Source organism: Mauremys mutica, chromosome 17 (assembly GCF_020497125.1).
Source record: "Mauremys mutica isolate MM-2020 ecotype Southern chromosome 17, ASM2049712v1, whole genome shotgun sequence".
NCBI classification, from domain to species: Eukaryota; Metazoa; Chordata; order Testudines; family Geoemydidae; genus Mauremys; species Mauremys mutica.
In genome coordinates, this window is record NC_059088.1 from 10,305,920 (window position 1) to 10,321,664 (window position 15,745).

Consider the following 15,745-nt stretch of genomic DNA (forward strand, 5'->3'; position numbering starts at 1 on the left):
CATTTGGGCAGAGAATAAACACAACAAATCCTGCATCTTGGCAGGAAGTTAGACGATATGACCTTTGTGGTTCTTTCTAACTCTCTGCTCCAAAGATCTTCGAAGCATTGGTGCCATTGGCCTACAAGGATGTGATCCTATCTGAGTTCAGCTCAGGATCTGAGGAGTTTATCAACCCTGAGAAGAGTCTCTCTCTGTCTGTGTCCTCTCCTAGAGCCCTTTTCATTGCTCTTCCTTCCTTTGCTCAGCACAACGTCTGCGCTGCCCAAGCCGAGCCGTGAGGAGGAGGAGGGGATATAGTGACTGTACCTCTTCCAAGAATGGAATACCTCCAAGTTCCCTTCCTGATGCTGTGTGGCGTGGCCTTCCTCACCGGGGTGCCATTGAACAGCTACGTCCTCTTCATCGCCAGCTGGCGTGTGGAGAGGACGGCCAGCGCCGTGTGGTTCTGGTTAGGGCCTTGATTGATTTCATCTTCATCATTTTCCTGCCTCTCAGATTCACCTCCTTCTTCATCCTGGACTTAGATTGGGCCAATATGCTGAGCAGCACTATCTCCTTCCACATGTTCTCCAGCGCCTTCTTCCTCACCACTCTCAGTGTTGATCGCTGCATCCTCGTGGCGTGCCCTGAGTGGGCCCAGAACTACCGCACGCCCCGCTTGGCTTTCATTATGGTTTTGGGCTTGTGGGCCCTGTCTCTTGGGTTCAGCTTGCGATATGGTGATCTCTGGGAATCCCTCCTCTCATCTGCCAGCACCAGCATGAATTTCCGAGGGGATGAAGAGAGGGTGAAGGCCGCCGTTTCGATCCAGTTCCTGGTCGGGTTTCTGATCCCATTAGCCTTGATCTTGATCCCAACCTTCTACATCATTCTAGTTGCCAAGCTGAGAAGGAACAGGCTGATCCAGTCCACCAAGCCACTCAAGATCCTTCTTGGCTTGATCCCAACCTTTTTCCTCTGCTGGCTGCCGTATCACATCTTCTACTTCTTGTTGATGTCAGCTAAGTACCGTCTATCTCTTTTGAACAGAGGAAGGGCTTTTGCTTATGTCCTGACATATTTCAGCAGCTGCCTCAACCCCATCTTGTATCTCACCATGGAGGAAGAGTTTCTGAGGTACCAGCAACATGTACACAACCCCCAAACCACCGAAAACTTGGGGTCAGAGTTGGTTGGATAGGGAAATGGATGGAATTGTTGATATTTGCATGGAGAAAGAATTCTGTTTGCTGGGACATGTAACTTCCTCTTGATCCCCAAATTCTTTTTTTTAGCAAGTAAATTTTTTGGCCTGACTCATAGAAGAGCCACGAGAATGATTACTGGATAAGAAAACCTGCCTTACAGGGAGAAATTCAAGGAGCACAATCTATTTAGCTTAACAAAGAGAAGGTGAAGGCGTGACTTGATTACAGTCTGTAAGTCCCTACATGGGGAACAAATATTTAATAACGGGCTCTTCAATCTAGCAGAGGAAGGTCTAACACAGGGGTCAGCAACCTTTCAGAAGTGGTGTGCTGAGTCTTCATTTATTCATTCTAATTGAAGGTTTTACGTGCTGGTAATACATTTTAACGTTTTTAGAAGGTCTATAATATATGACTAAACTATTGTTGTATGTAAAGTAAATAAGGTTTTTCAAATGTTTAAGAAGTTTCATTTAAAATTAAATTAAAATGCAGAGCCCCCCGGACCGGTGGCCAGGACCCGGGCAATGTGAGTGCCATTGAAAATCAGCTTCTGTGCCTCCTTCGGCACGTGTGCAATAGGATGTCTAACCCTGGTCTAACACAATCCAGTGAACAGAAGTTGAACCTAGACAAATTCAGACTGGAAATGAGGTGCACATTTTTAATGGTCAGAGTAACTGACCATTGGAGCAATTTCCCAAGAATCCTGGTGGATCCTCCATCACTGCCAATTTTTAATCAAGCTGGGATGTTTTTCTAAGAGCTCTGCTCTAGGAATGATTTTGGGGCAGTTCTTTGGTCCTTGTGCTCAGGGAGGTCAGATGACATGACCACAATGGTCCCTTCCAGCCTGGAATTTGTGAATCTGTCATTTTTACAAAGTATATCAGAGTCATGGTTTTGTTCATTTTTAGATCATTTTGGGGCATTTGGTTCTTTATACGGCCTTTTCTCTGTCTTCATATGCTTATTCTTCTCATCATGTCATCTTTGTTCATATTTAGATCTTTTTGGAGCATTTGTTTCTTTATGGCCTGTCCTTTTCTGCATCTTTGTGTCATTATTCTTCTCATCATGTCATCTTCGGTCCCAGTGGAGCTTTCTCTCCTGTGTTTCTTGAAGATCATCGGGTCTATGAAACAAATGAAAACATTTTGAAAAGTGTCTAAGTCCTATTTTTAAGTGTTTAGGCCCATAGGAACCTCGCTGAGAGTCAATCAGAATATAACATAACATAACATAACGCTGTTATAGTCTTGGCCTTCACAACATCCTCTGGCAAAGAGTTCCACAGGTTGTCTGTGTATTGTGGGAAGAAATACATACTTTTGTTAGTATTAAAAGTGCTGACTACTAATTTCATTTGGTGACCCCTAGTTCTTGTGTTATGGGAAGGAGTAAATAACACTTCCTTCCTTACTTTCTCCACACCTGTCAGGATTTTATAGAGATCTATCAAAACCTTCCTTAGTCGTCTCTTTTCCAAGCTGAAAAGTACCAGTCTCATTAATCTCTCCTCATACAAAAGCTGCCCCATACTCCTAATCATTTTTGTAGCCCTTTTCTGTACCTTTTCCAATTCCAATAGATCTTTTTTGAGATGGGGCGACCACATCTGAACATAGTATTCAAGATGGCTCAGGTTTGTGAATCTCCCTCACATACTCAGCCAATGCAAAGAATTCATTTTTTTTCTCCGCAATGGCCTTATCTTCCTTGACTGCTCCTTTAACTTCTCAATCATGCAGTGGCCGCACTGGTTGTTTAGCAGCTTCCTGCTTCTGATGTTCCTCAAAATACTTTTGCTTATTACTTTTTGAGTCTTTTGCCTTCACATATTGAATATATCTGAACATAATATTCAAGATGTGGGCATATCATGGATTCATATAGAGGCAATATGATATTTTCGGTCTAATTATCTATCCATTTTTTAATGATTCCCAACGTACCATTTATTTTTTCACTGCCCCTGCACATTGAATTGATGTTTTCAGAGGACTATCCACAATGACTCCGAGATCTCTTTCTTGAGTGATAACAGCTAATTTAGACCCCATCCTTTTATATGTATAGTTGAGCTTATGGTTTCCAATGTCCATTACTTTGCATTTAATAACACTGAATTTCATCTGCCATTTTGTTGCCCAGTCACCCAGTTTTGTAAGACCCCTTTGTAGCTCCTCGCAGTCTGCTTTGCACTTAACTATCTTGAGTAGTTTTGTAACAGCTGCAAATTTTGCCACCGCACTCTTCATCCCTTTCTCCACATCGTTTATGAATATGTTGAACAGCACTAGTCCTAGTAGAGACTCTGTTATTTACCTGTCTCCTTTCTGACAACTGACCATTTATTCCTACTCTTTGTTAGTTAGTAGTCCTGCAATTTCACATTTGAATTCCTTCAGAACACTTGGGTGAATCCCATCTGGTCCCGGTGACTTATTATTGTTTAGTTTATCAATTTGTTCCAAAACCTCCTCTAATGACACCTCAATTTGGGATACTTCCTCAGATTTGTCACCTAAAAAGAATGGCTCAGGTTTGGGAATCTCCCTCACGTGCTTATCCAATGCAAAGAATTCATTTTGTTTCCCCGCAATGGCCTTATCTTCCTTGACTGCTCCTTTAACGTCTCAATCGTGCAGTGGCCACTCTGGTTGTTTAGCAGCTTCCTGCTTCTGATGTTCCTCAGAATATTTTTGCTATTACTTTTTGAATTTTTGGCCTTCCTAATTACATTTTTACACTTCATTTGCCAGAGTTTATGCTCCTTTCTGTTTTCCTCAATAGGATTTATCTTCCACTTTTTAAAGGATGCCTTTCTGCCTCTCAAAGCTTCTTTACTCAGTTGTTTAGTCACATTTAAATTGAGCCTCTATTATGGTGTCTTTAAAAAGTTTCCATGCAGCTTGCAGGGATTTCACATTTGGCACTGTACCTTTTACTTTCTGTTTAACTAACTTCCTCATTTTTGTGTGGTTCTCTTTTCTGAAATTAAAGGCTACAGTGTTGGGCTGTTGTGTTGTTTCCCTCTCCGCAGGGATGTTAAATTTAATTATATTGTGATGACTATTACCAAGCGGTTCTGTTATATTCACCCCTTGGACCAGATCCTGTGCTCTACTTAGGACTAAATCAAGAATTTTCTCTCCTGTTGTGGGTTCCAGAACTAGCTGCTCCAAGAAGCTGTTAAAATATTGATATCCAGGCCTGCCTGTACAGGCCTATACTCTAAGAACATAGGTGCATTTTTATCACTTTGCTAGTTACCGGGATATAAAAACAATGAATCAAAACCACAGTCTGCCTGTGTCTGAGCCTTCTTTCACTAGGATAGTCTGAGGCCTTGTTCTTAGGCTAAGCAGCAGGGGCAGCCATAAGTGGGAAGCGAACGGTCACATCCTCACATCCCAAACCAGCCACACTGAGGGCAGGTCTACACTAAGGGCGGGAGTCGAACTAGGGTACGCAAATTCAGCTACGTGAATAGCGTAGCTGAACTCGAAGTACCCTAGTTCGAACTACTTACCCGTCCAGACGCCACAGGATCGAAGTCCACGGCTCCAAGGTCGACTCCGCCACCGCTGTTTGCAGTGGTGGAGTACCGGAGTCAACCGGAGCACGCGGGGAGTTCGAACTATCGCATCCAGATTAGACTCGATAGTTCGAACTCCGAGAAGTTGAACTCACCGCGTCGACCCGGCAGGTAAGTGTAGACTAGCCCTGAAATGAGGGTGTATTGGGCTGTTGCCTGATAGTGCCCATCACCACTAGATACAGATGGTTAAAAAAAACTTAGTTTGACAGCATCCTGTCTGGCAAGAAATTACGGCAAGAAATCCTGTCTGGCAAGAAATCAATAGTTGTGGTTGTCAAGTATCAGAGGGGTAGCCATGTTAGTCTGGATCTGTAAAAGCAGCAAAGAATCCTGTGGCACCTTATAGACTAACGGATGTATTGGAGCATGAACTTTCGTGGGTGAATACATGCTTCCGACGAAGTGGGTATTCACCCATGAAAGCCCATGCTCCAATATGACTGTTAGTCTATAAGGTGCCACAGGACTCTTTGCTGCTTTTAGTTCTGTTTGTGAAACCCTCATTTCTGTATTGTTTTATCTTAATGGCCCCCACTTTTCTATTGTTAATCTGTCTGGTTCTCTAATTGTTTCTGTCTGCTTTATAACTTTGCTAGGTGTAAGTTAATTAGGTTAGTGGGATATAATTGGTTAGAGAATTATGTTACAATTTGTTAGGATTGGTTAGTTAAATTTCAGTAAAATGATCGGTTAAGGTGTAGTTGAGAATATTACTCTATAAACTGGGGCCAAACAGGAAGTGGGGGGAAGGGAAATTGGAATCATGTTTGCTAAGGGGGGAAACGGGAATAGGGAACGGAGAACAGGGACACAGGCCAGGCTCTGCGGTATCAGAGCTGGGAAGGAAGACACTGGGGAATAGACTCTATCGGTGTGTAGAGAGAAGCCCCACTGGTGTGAAGGGCTTTGGAATATACTTGCTTGGAAATTAACCTTAATAAACATCCCATTGTCTGCACTTTGGACTTCTGGTCTTTTGCTGCTTGCTGTCTGCGTGCCAAGAACTGGGGGAGAGGGTGAAGGGAAAGCCTCTAATAGAGACAGTCATTTAAATGGTTTCAGAGTAGCAGCCGTGTTAGTCTGTATCCGCAAAAAGAACAGGAATACTTGTGGCACCTTAAAGACTAACAAATTTATTTTAGCATGAGCTTTCGTGAGCTGCAGCTCACTTCTTCGGATGCATTGAATGGAACACACAGACAGGGGATATTTATACATACAGAGAACATGAAAAGGTGGAAGAATGCATACCGACAGGCAGAGTCTAATCAATTGAGATGAGCTATCGTCATCAGGAGGAAAAAAATGTCATTTAAATGTGTCAAGGAACTTTATCGTTGAGTCCCGTCCTGAGGTAATATGTACCCAGTCAATATGAGGACCTTTGAAACTCCCCATTATTATTGAGTTTTTTATTTTAATAGGCTCTCTAATCTCCCTGAGCATTTCACAGTCGCTATCACCATGCTGGTTCAGGTGGTCTGTACGATATCCTTACTGCCATATACTTATTATTCAGGCATGGAATTACTATCCACTGAGATTCTATGGTACAGTTTGGTTCATTTAAGATTTTTGACTCTGCACTTTCTTTCACATATAGCGCCACTCCCCCACCAGCACGACCTGCTCTGTGGGATATTTCTGTGATGCCTGTTGTACCGAAATCCTCATTTCATACGAGGCACTTGAGTTCACCCATCTTATCATTTTGACTTCTAGCATTTCTATTTAAGAACTTAAATGTCACTTTTTAGCTGTCTGCCATTACGTGATGTAATTTAATTGACTTAGGCTTCTGCGGGTGAGATTTTGAAAAGCATTTATGTGAGTTAGATGCTTAACTCCTAACATCAATGGGAATTTGGCATCTAACTCCCTTAGGCACTTTTAAAAATCTAGTCCTGTCTCTTCATTGCCAATTCTGAGCCTTCAAACCTCCCATCGGGGCTGAATCTCCCCCCCACCCCCGGATTGACGTGGTTCCCATCATATAAAGGGTTTATATTTTGATTCAGTGGGTCTATACAAATTGTTCCAGGAACCCTGACCCCACCCGACTCCCAACAGCCCTCCCCGCTCAATTCCTCCCTGTATCTTGTATAAGCAGCCCCCATGCCCCACCCCAGATGTGGCCACATGTCAGAGGGAAAAGACCCTATAGACCAGTGGCTGTCAACCTTTCCAGACAACTGTCCCCTTTCAGGAGTCTCATTTCTCTTGGGTACCCCTAAGTTTCACCTCACTTAAAAGCTACCTGTTTACAGAATCTGACATAAAAATACTACTGTCCCAGCACACTAGTACTGGCAGACGGTTACTTTCTCATTTGACCATATAATTATACAATAAATCAATTGGAAAATAGACATTCTACTTGCATTTCAGTGGGCAGTATAGAGAGCCAGGGCCGGCTCTAGCTTTTTTGCCGCCCCAAGCAAAAAAAAAAAAAACCTGCATGGCGGTGGGAACAGCAAAGAGGGGGCGGGGCGGGAAACCAACCTACCACCCAGCTGGAGCAGCAAGGGGGGGGGCAGGAATTCCAGGAAACTTGCCAGCTAGTCGGAGCAACGAAGTGTGGGGAGGGACGTTAAACAAACCACCAGGCCGGCTGGAGTGGCAAAGGGAAGAAAAACCAAAAAACCAAAAAGAAAAAAAACAACCTGCAGGGCGGCGGGTGCAGGGCGACTCCCAGCCCTGCAGACCCCAGGCAGCAGAGTGCACACCCCAGCTAGTGGCGAAGAGGGGTGGATAGAGAAGGGGGCAGCCAGGGCTTCCTTAAGCGGGGCGCCCGCCATGTGGCCCCTCCTGCCGCGCCGCCTGCTGGGAGGTCTCCGCGCCGCTCCGGGGGGCGGGCAGGGAAGGATGCGGGCTGCCGTGCCGGGCTTGCTGCAGACCTGGCACTGCTCCCAGCAGCTCCCCTCCTCCACGCCGCCGCCCCCTACAGGGCCGCAGGAGCAGCAAACCAAAAGAAAAAATCCTGCAGGGGCGGCAGAAGCGGCGAAGCGCAAAAAAAAAAAAGGTTTGGGCAGAAGCCGCCCCTTGGAATCTGCTGTCCCAAACACCAGCTTTCTCGGCTGGTGCCTAGAGCCGGCCCTGTGTAGAGCAGTAGAAAGAAGTCATTGTATGAAATTGTAGTTTGTACTGACTACGCTCGTGTTTTTGAGGTACCTTTGTAAAACTAGACAAATATCTAGATGAGCTGATGTACCCCTTGGATTGGAAGATCTCTGAGTACCCCCAGTGGTACATGTGCCCCTGGTTGAGAACCACTTCTATAAATCCTTATTCAAAGGCTCAGGGCTGACGATGACAATAAAACCACCTGGCCAGTAGATGGCAACATACGTGAAAGTCAGTTGCTTGTCAGAAATTGTTATCAAGTCACCCCGTCACCTTCCCTTTCGCTTGCTCTACACTCGCAACTGATGTTGGTATAACTACGTCGCTCGCGGGTGTGGAAAAACCACTCCGTTGGGTGATGCTGTTATACCAACCTAAAGCCTGGTGTAGACATCGCTTCTTCTGTCAACTCAGCTACCACCTCTTGTGGGGCTGGATTAACTACATCGATGGGAGAAGCTCTCACATCAGCATAGACAGCGTTGTCAGGGAAAATCTACTGCCAGGGAAAGTTTTGGGGCTTTGGTCAAGTATATAGGCCCAAAAGTCTTAGCTGAGCTTGCTTCTTTGTATAAAGGGAATAGAAAGACAGAGTGATATGGAAAAATCCCAAGATAAAGGATCAATGATTTTGCGTGCATAAGGGGCATGGAGTGAAAGTCCCAAGATGCTGCTTTCCAATAACGAAGCTTGTGAAACAAACCCACAGTGAAGGCATTAGAGAAGTCAAACCAAAAACAAGACTAGGAATAACCACAACAGGAAAGGCCGAATATGGAAAACTCATTGTTCAGCTTGATTTTGACATGCATCATATTTTGCAGTATATTCCAAATAAGGTAATTAATGTACAATGTGTGTGTAATTTGACTGTGGTTTTAATCTTTATAAGCTGGCTAGAAATTTGCAGAAGGCAGAGCAGCTTGCCACCTTGCAAGGGCCATGCTGACTCTCCTTGCCTATATGCTCGCATAAAATAAAGGAGCCTCAGGCTATCTGATCCAAAACCAACTGTGTGGTCAATTTTCGACAACAATTTGGGAGCTCGCCCGGGATCCACAGATAACTTCCCCAGACCGGAGGACCGTGGGCGGTCTCCCATCAAACCCAGAGCCCATCTGAAAGGTAGGAGAACTTTTGAAATCTCTATCATGGGATGTTGGTGGAGGATTTGCCTGTAGGCTCGGGGTTGGGTGAGTTATAAGCTGGATCTGACCCTTTTACTACCAGGCAGCCTGACACCCTTCTGTTCTGATCTGTTCCCCGGGAAGAGCCACTGGGTGTGGCTAAATAGGCCTCTGTATTGATTTGTGTGCCAAGATGAAAGTGAAGGTCGGGTGACTGGTGTGAGTGAGGGTCGTAGGAAGCCAACCCAACAACCACGCCTCAGAAAGGTCAGTAAAAGACCTTGGCCAGGATGAGGTTTCCTCTTGCCCAGCAAGGGACCTGCCTGGGTCTAGGTTTGCGTGACCCTGTCCTTTTCCCCTCATCTTTAGAGGGTCCCTGAGCTCTGTTCAATCCTCTGGACTGGAGTAAGGCACATTATCCGCTCCAGAACCAAGACTGACGGAGACTGCCTTCACCCTAACCTCTTCCCTTTTCCCTCTGATGAGCCACTGACGGGTCCTAACGCCCGACTGAGTAAGCGGCGTTGTGCTCCCTGAGACTAGCCAACGCCCTTTGCTAGACGAGGGTGTAGACAGTCGTGGACGCCCTAAATAAACTTTCCCTGTATGAAAGACCTGAGGGAAAGTGATCTGATCTGTCAAACTGAAAACATGGGGGCCGGTGAGTCGAAAGGAAGTGCCATCCCGCCAAGAGGCACACCTGCAGCTTATATGTATTCGAACTACCGTCCGCTCACTTGTAAATTTTTGAAAAAATGGAACTGGCATACGAGAGATGACCCTAAACTACAGTTCCCTTTAGACAGTAGTTTCAACCTGGATAAGCTTGTGCACCTCAGTGGCGCACTTTTTGCCAACGTCGTACCACAAGATCAGTTCGATGCATATTTTGACTGGTGTGAGGAAACAGAGAAACGGCACCATGAATCTCATATGAGGAGTTTTAGGGACTCCCAGGAGAAACTTAAAACTTAAAAGAAACACAGGAAAAATTAACCCTTGCCCAGAATTCTGCTGGCCAGCACACCTCCCTCTACCCTTCAAGGCCTCAACAAGAGGTTCAGCCTCTTAGATCTACCCCTTCAGCTGCGCCTGAGGAACTTATTGATTTATTTGTGGAATGCAGACAGTGGCCTGCCCCACCCTTGTCCTGTCAGGCAGTGGTGCATCCCCGCCGGGTGGGGATGGAGGAGGTTGGAACGGGGGCCATCGCTCAAAGATCTCCCACTCCACCTCCGTAGCCCTATAAAGATGAGTCCACCTCCCAGGGATCTCAGACACCATTAACTTCCCCCACCTCAGGGCCCTCGACTTCTTCACCATCATCTTCGGCTTCTCAGGAGGTTCAAATTGCCAACCTATCTAGACAAGCTGATCAAATAATAGTTGATTTAAGAGGGCACCCTGCCCTGGAAGAAGGAGAAGATGAGCCAATCCGACGCTTGTCTTCTCAATTTGAAATGTTGAAAGAACTTGTAAAATCTCCCAAAGTTGCTAATTCACCCCCTGCACATCGTACTAGACCTAAGACAATCCTTAGGGATATACAGAAGACCCAGGGCTTATCCTCTGAGGAGGTCCCGATATTTCCTCTCCGACAACTCCTGGGAGGGTTGAATGAGTGGGGACAAGGAGTCATGGTCACTGTGCATGACCCATGGTCTCCCTGGGATTTATATAATCTAATTGATAAATTTCTGAAAATAAGAGAAGATCTAATTGAATTTCAAGAACAATTGAGGATGGTCATTGGTTGCTAAGACCCTTCCTTGGCAGACATGGATCAGCTTTTAAGAGCAATGCTACCCAGGGAAACGCTGGATTGCCTTTATTAAAAGGCCAACTGGCCTTAGGCTGACCAAGATCTTAGTCATGACAATTTAGTTACGTATAGAAACAATTTGGTAACTGGTGTCCTTACCGTATGCCCAAAAAGAATAGACTGGACTCAAATTAATGCTTGCAAACAAAGCAAAGGAGAGAACCCTGCTGATTATATGGAACATCTTAAACCAGTGTTTGGGAGACATTCTGGCATAAATAATGCAGAAAACACCTGCCAAACAAGCAGTGGTGGCTGCTTTTGTACAAGGTCTCATCCCAAAATTCCATTACAAAAATTCCATTATTTCAAAAGAAAGGGGGTAAACAATAATTCCTTAACTTTTTTTTTTAACCTAGACCAGAATAACTAGCTCCTTTGGGAAACTAACAGCAAGAAGATTATTTTGGAATGCAGCACTTCGGGGGCCCAAGCTGGGTCTGGTGCGTCTCCATGTGTGAATGGGCTGAATTTATGCAATGATGAGTCTGTAGCTCAGCTCCTGCTCTCGGGTTATGGCTGCCCTGGATGCAGGCGACTATCTCTGCAGACGGGATCTCAGACCCTTCTTCACAAGAGACCCCAGAGCTGAGCCGAGCTGTTTGAGGCTTGCACGGAGCTGGCCGCTTTGGAGGCTTTGCAGATTCAGCTTTGTGAGCATCTCCCACCCCCACTGAGCCACCCCCCCATACTCTCTCCCCTGAGAAGACACCTTCCTGCCCCCAGACAGCATCCGTGGGGGCGGGGAGAGATGCATGTGGAGTTTGTGTGTTGAGGGAATCAATTCTGAGGTGCCGTGTCTGATTCCCCCAGGACATAGGTAAGAAAGTGAGATTAAATCTTCCAGCTTCAATGCCAGGGTGAAATCCACAATTCTGCACCCCCGACCCCTGCAGATCTGTCTCTGCCCCCTGGCTCCCTAGCCCAGGTTCCTCCCACAGCAGCTCATCCTCCCACAGCAGCCCCCCATTTCCCTACCTGCTCCCCATAGCAGCCTCCCTAGATCCATCTGGCCCCCAGACCCCGCTGCCCAAAGCAGCATCCCCTGATCTTTCCCTGTCCCACCCATCGGTGCCACAGCCCCTGGCTGGAAGAGGTTCCCATCATATACAGGATTTCCAGTTTGATTCAGTGGCTGTCAGCACCCCCCTCTATACAAATTGTGACCCCCCCCACTCCTCACAGCAACCCTCCCCAAATTCCTTCCTGTCACCTGTATAAACATCCCCCATGTCCCACCCCAGAGCTGGTCACAGCTCAGTGGGAAAATACCCTTTAGACCAGTGGCTCTCAACCTTCCCAGACTGCTGTACCCCTTTCAGGAGTCTCATTTCTCTTGTGTACCCCCGAGTTTCACCGCACTTAAAACCTACCTGTTTACAAAATCTGACATAGAATACAAGTGTCACAGCACAGTAGTACTGATCAATAGTTTACTTTCTCATTTTACCATATAATTATACAATAAATCATTTGGAATATAAATAGTCTTCTTACATTTCAGTGGACAGAATATACAGCAGTATAAACAAGTCATTGTATGAAATTTTAGTTTGAACTGACTATGTTCGTGCTTTTTATGTAGCCTGTTGTAAAACTAGATGAATATCTAGATAAGCTGATGATGTACCCCCTGGACGACCTCTGCGTACCCCTGGTTGACAACCACTGCTATAGACTGTTATCCAAAGGCTCAGGGCTGACGATGGCAGTAAAAGCACCTGGCCAGTAGATGGCAGCACATGTGCAATTCAGTTGCTGGTAAGGCCCTATGCTACCAGCACTCCCAGCTATCTTCGAGACACCACTGACTTCCTGAGGAAACTACAATCCATCGGTGATCTTCCAGAAAACACCATTCTGGCCACTATGGATGTGGAAGCCCTCTACACCAACATTCCACACAAAGATGGACTACAAGCCATCAGGAACAGTATCCCCGATAATATCACGGCTAACCTGGTGGCTGAACTTTGTGACTTTGTCCTCACCCACAACTATTTCACATTCGGGGACAATATATATCTTCAAGTCAGCGGCACTGCTATGGGTACCCGCATGGCCCCTCAGTATGCCAACATCTTTATGGCTGACTTAGAACAACGCTTCCTTAGCTCTCGTTCCCTAACGCCCCTACTCCACTTGCGCTACATTGATGACATCTTCATCATCTGGACTCATGGAAAAGAAGCCCTCGAGGAATTCCACAGTGATTTTAACAATTTCCATCCCACCATCAACCTCAGCCTAGACCAATCCACACAAGCGGTCCATTTCCTAGACACTACTGTGCTAATCAACGATGGTCACATAAATACCACCCTATACTGGAAACCCACTGACCGCTTGTCCTGGGATCTCACCCCCCCTTTGAGCTTGTGGGTTCAAAGATGGGGACCCGCAGGTATTCTGACACCACCCTAACCCTTAGGGTAGGGTTCCTTCTCGCTGCCACCACTCGATTATTTCGGTGAATCGAGACACCCCTCTGTCCCCCCCCGTCTCCCTTCAAAGACACTCCCTGGGAACACAGATCCACTCACAGAGGAGGAACCTTCCCCCTCCCTTCTCTTCCCTCTCTCCAGCCTGCTCCAGAGAGAGAGATACCTTGATTCCAGCTCCTTGAATCTCTACACACAGGGAAGCAGCCCACTTCCCCCCTCCCTCTCCTCCTTCCAGAGACTTTCCCGGGGAAGCACAGATCAAATCACAGAGGGAGGAAGATTCCTTTCCTTCCCTCTCCCTTCCCTGCTTTCTCTGCTTGGAGACAACCCTTGTCTCCACATAGTGGCGCCTAGCTTCCTTCCCCTGAATCCACAGGTAAGGAACTTAACCAAGTCCTGAATTTAAAAGAGTTTATTAAAAGAATAAAAAAAAGAAGAGAAAAAATACACAATCTCTATGAATCCAAGATGGACATTCATAGGGTCTAATCTTATTAATCCCTGGAGAAATTTCTCCCTTTTCCTCAGTACAAACAATACAGGCAAAATTACGAATAATCAATACAAACACACAGAATTGCAGACCCAGGATTCTTATATGAAATTACCCTGTACTTCTAATACTCACTAGCTTGAATAGAAGAAATTAGTTCAGAATGATGAGCAGACTTGGTTAAACGTCTGGGCTGGTGTAGTTCCAGACGGCTAAGAACACAGAACAAAGAACACAGAGACCCAAGTTCCCGCTCTCTGGGATTTTCAAATTCTCTTCCCTGATTGGTCCTTTGGTCAGGTGTTTCACCAGGTCTGGGTTAACCCTTTACAGGTAGAACTTAACCCTTAACTAACTACTTATGACACCGCTATACTTACTTACATGCCTCCAGCTTCCATCCCGGACACACCACACAATCCATTGTCTACAGCCAAGCTCTAAGATACAACCGTATTTGCTCCAATCCCTCAGACAGAGATAAACACCTACAAGATCTCTATCAAGCATTCTTAAAACTACAATACCCACCTGTTGAAGTGAAAAAACAGATTGACAGAGCCAGAAGAGTACCCAGAAGCGGGGCCGGCTCTAGGTTTTTTGCCGCCCCAAGCAAAAAAATTTTTGGCTGCCCCCCCCCGACATGAGCACCCCCCTGCCCACCAGTGCCCCCCCACTCACGCCCCCTGCTGCCCCCACACTGGGCTCCCCCCCAAATGTGGGATCCGCTACCAGCACACTGCAGCCGAGCCCTGGCCCAGCTGCGACTCCGTCCCCATGCGGGTGGAGCTGCTGGGCAGCACGGAGCGGGAGTACTTCCAGGTGGCGGCACGGCTACGGGGTGGCGCAAAGAACATGGCCCCCTCCCTGGGCTTTGCAGCACTGCTGGTGGCCAAGGTGGATCAGTTCGCGCTCACCGCCCTCACCCCGACATGCTGGCGGCCGAGGACCTGGAGAGCCCCCCGGACCTGCTGCTCTTCAGCCTCACGGTGCCCTGGCCCAGCCCCGGGGGGCGGGAAGGCGAGGATCTCCGGCTGCGAGGCTACCTGCTCAGCACCGACGAACCCAGCCGGCCCCTCACCTCCTCACACACTCCAGGAGCCCCTCGCCGCCATCGCAGCCCGGGCTCGGCTCCAGGGGACCCCATTTCCCTCCCTCCCCGGCTCCTCACACGCACTGGGTAGGGCCACCCAGAGGATTCAGGGGCCTGGGGCAAAGCAATTTTGGGGGCCCCTTCCATAAAAAAAAGTTGCAATACTATAGTAACATGTATTTGGAAATGTAAAAAATAACTAGTGAAAATTAATTTGTAATAATTTGAAAATACACCAATAACATTATTTAAAAACATTAAATGCTTTACTGGTCTGTATACATTTGCAATTACATAATGGGCTGTTGCTGGGTGATGGTGATGGTTGGTGCCAATGGGCTGTCACTGCCTGGAGGTGGTGCTGCTGTTGCCCACGGCTGGGTGGGGATCAGGGCTGTGGGGGGAATGGGGTGAGGGGGGTGTCCGGATCAGAGGAGCTGGGCTCGGAGCTGGGGGTCAGGGCTGTGGGGGGAATGGGGTGAGGGGGGTGTCTGGATCAGAGGGGCTGGGCTCGGAGCTGGGGATCAGGGCTGTGGGGGGAATGGGGTGAGGGGGGTGTCTGGATCAGAGGGGCTGGGCTCGGAGCTGGGGGTCAGGGCTGTGAGGGGGATGGGGCCGGAGGGTGCCCAGGTCCGAGGGGCTGGGCTTGGAGCTGGGGGTCAGGGCTGTGGGGGTAATGGGGTCAGGGGGTGTCCGGATCAGAGGGGCTGGGCTCAGAGCTGGGGATCAGGGCTGTGGGGGGAATGGGGTCAGGGGGGTGTCCGGATCAGAGGGGCTGGGCTCGGAGCTGGGGGTCAGGGCTGTGGGGGGAATGGGGTCAGGGGGGTGTCCGGCTCAGAGGGGCTGGGC

The 15,745-nt window shown here is 47.4% G+C and overlaps 1 pseudogene; it reads left to right on the plus strand.

Annotated features, from left to right (window-relative positions):
- Positions 1-320: 320 nt before the first annotated feature.
- Positions 321-1,183, plus strand: LOC123351943 (annotated as a pseudogene).
- Positions 1,184-15,745: the final 14,562 nt, after the last annotated feature.